This window comes from Acomys russatus, chromosome 22 (genome assembly GCF_903995435.1).
Source record: "Acomys russatus chromosome 22, mAcoRus1.1, whole genome shotgun sequence".
In the NCBI taxonomy this organism is placed as follows: Eukaryota; Metazoa; Chordata; class Mammalia; order Rodentia; family Muridae; genus Acomys; species Acomys russatus.
Genome location: NC_067158.1, coordinates 11,450,091 through 11,453,611, shown reverse-complemented (window position 1 = coordinate 11,453,611; position 3,521 = coordinate 11,450,091).

The window sequence follows — 3,521 nt, the reverse complement described above, 5'->3', positions numbered from 1 at the left end:
ACTTGGGGGGGTGGCTGCATCTCACAGGGCTGCCTTTCCCGGGTGGGCGTATGACCTTCTCAGCGTGGTAGGCTGTGTGTATGCAAAGGCTCCAGATTTGGGTCTGATTGTCGGCTTCCTGAAATTTATCATTATTTTTCCAGAAGAGGGCCTATATTTTTCATTTTGCATGGGTGCCCACAAATTACAGTCCGTCCTGAGTCCAGTGAACCTTGTGCCTGAGGTGGAACATTTTGCCTGCCTCTCGTCTAGCACACACCACACACATATTCATGTGCACACCAAACGTGTATACTCACCATACACACATACATTCCCTGGCACAAACATCCCCTCTCAGTCAGGCTTCTTGCTCAGAGGCTACATGGTTCTTTTTTTTTTTTTTTTTTTTTCACATGGTTCTTTTGTTTGTTTGTTTAAGATTTATTTATTGGGTTAGGGATTTAGGTCAGTGGTAGAGCGCTTGCCTAGCAACCGCAAGGCCCTGGGTTCGGTCCTCAGCTCTGAGGGGGAAAAAAAAGGATTTATTTATTTATTTTATGTCCACTGCTCTTTGGCCTGCAGGCATGGCTGTGTGAAGGTGTCAGATCCCCTGGAACTGGAGTTACAGACAGCTATGAGCTTCCATGTGGGAAGCTACGAATTGAACCTGGGTCCTCTGGAAGAGCAGCCAGTGCTGAGCCATCTCTCTTGCCCCTACATGGCTAATGGCCCAGTCGGTAATATTCGAGATCATTTAGTGAGTTTTGGGAGCCGCAGAAGTTATAAAAGCCCATCCTCTGTCAGCCACAATGAGACAAAGCTTTCAGAGATCAAGAGACAGCGATCAAAGGGTTTTGATGTCAGCCTTTCCTTCCTGCCTCGGGCTGTGGTAAGCGGCTGTGATACGCACATCCTGCTTCCTGCCTCTGCTGGCAGCCAGATTCTCTTCTTCATTTCTTTCTTTCTTTTCTTTTTTTTTAACCACACTAGGGATCATGCCAGGGCCTTGGCAAGAGCTCTAACCACTGAGATACCCTTGCCCTCGGTTATTTGTTTGATTGTTTGACACAGCATCTCACTGTGGAGCCCAGGTAACCTCAAACTTGCCATCTTCCTATCTCAACCTCCAAAATGTTGTGATTACAAGTCTGAACCCCTACCCAACTCAGAAAACTGACTTTCTGCAGTCCTGTGGTCTGAGCCTAGAGCCTTGGGTGTGCTACAAAATCGCTCTACCACTGAGATAGTCTCCAGCCCTGTTTCTATTTAAACTCACCATCCTCCTGCCTCAGTTTTCCTAGTGGATGGAACTGGCCCTTTGTCACTAGGCTGACTCAGCAGCCAGATTTTCTTAGGCCCAGGCAATTCAGAATTCTGTGGTAACACAACTCACCTGGTCTCAGGCAATGGCCAGAAAGGCCTGCCCACAAAACAGGCCAGCTGTTTGAACAAAAGATGCTGGTGGCCTCAGAGGTCCAGGTGGAGCTGCCTTCTCAGACAGAGAGTTTGTGCTCCGAATGGCTTGTCACAGTTATGCCACTCACTCGAGGCAGGACTAAGAGTGACACCCTTCTGATCTCTAGGACCTACTGGGTGAGTCCTGCTCTGTTTCTCATCAAAACAGCGTACTGTACAGGATTTGGGGAGATGACACAGTGGGTAAACTGCTGCCACACAAACTTAGGGACCTGAGTTCAGATCTCCAGCACTCAGGTTAAAAAGCCAGGCATCTAAGTGCTGGGACAAGGGATCCCTAGAGCTTGCTGGCCAACCAGCCTAGCCAAATCCATAGCTCTGGGTTCAGTGAGACACCCTGCCTCAAAAGATAAGGTGCAGAGTGAATGAGGAAGACACCTGACATCAACCATTGGCCTACACACACACACAAACACATATATAGATACACAGACAGACAGACACAGAGACACACAAACACATATATAGATACACACAGACAGACACACAGACACACACATACACACACACACACACACACAGACACAGAGATACACAAACACATATATAGATACACACACAGACAGACAGACAGACAGACACAGAGACACACAAACACAGATACACACCCAGAGAGAGACAGAGAGACAGAGTGAGAGAGAAAGAGAGAGAGAGAGAGAGAGATGGACACAGAGACAAACAAGACACAGATACAGATACACACAGACAGACAGACACAGATACACACAAACACAGAGACACAGATACAGACACACACACAGAGAGACAGACAGACACAGACACACACACAGAGACAGACAGACAGACACAGACACACACAAACACAGAGACACAGATACACACACACAGACAGACACAGATACACACAAACACAGAGACACAGATACACACACAGACACACACACACAAACACAGAGACACAGATACACACACACACACAGACAGACACAGACACACACAAACACAGAGACACAGACACACACACACACACACACAGACAGATAGACAGACACAGATACACACAAACACAGAGACACAGACACACACACACAGACAGACACAGAAACACAGAGACACAGATACACACATACATACACACACAGACAGATACACACAAACACAGAGGCACAGATACAGACACAGACACACAGAGACAGACAGACAAACACAGAGACACAGACAGATACACACAGACACACACACACCACAGCAGGAAACCACAAGGCCAGGATGGAAGGATCGCTTCCCATGGGCACTGACTCTCATGTGTTTTATCCATGGCAAGCCGTGGAAAGCCATGAGTGGCTTATGTGGATCAGTGGCCACAGTTAGCTCGTCCCGTGATAGGGATCACTGGTGATGTCAAAGGCTCTAGGTCTCCCAGAGCCAACAGGTATGTTGGTCTCCTGTTCCTTGGAGTTCTTGTGACTGTGTCACTACCGAGGAACTTCATGGTAAAGCATTCCTGTCACCTCTAGCTGGACACCACTCCAGGCGGCACTGAGAGCCGCCTGCGCTCCCAGCTTCTTTAAGGATGTCAGATGGAGCCCTGCTCCTGGCATGGAGGCCACAGGCCTTTCAGGGAACACACTGGGACTTTGAGGAGGTCCTCGTTTGTTTTGTTTTGTTTAAAGATTTATTTATTTACTTTATGCGTATGAGTGCTCTGTCTGCGTGTACACCTGCAGGCCAGAAGAGGGCATCAGATCACATTATAGACGGTTGTGAGCCACCATGAGGTTGCTGGGAATTGAACTCATGACCTCTGGAAGAGCAGACAGTGCTCTTAACCACTGAGCCATCTCTCCAGCCTGAGGAGGACCTCAATTGTATGCCAGGTCTGCAAGAGTGTTTCTGATACATGTGTTAATGAGCAACAGGTCCGAGTCACACTCCGGAAAGATTGTCACCATTGTCACAGCGGGAGATCAGCCACCCTCCTATTGCAGGCATCCATGAATACCGTGGGCAAGAAGCCCTACCTCACCCACTTCTTCCAGGACAGGTGGGGTCCAGCACCGCACATGTGTAATGGTCACCACTCTGTCCCTTGGGTTCCTGTC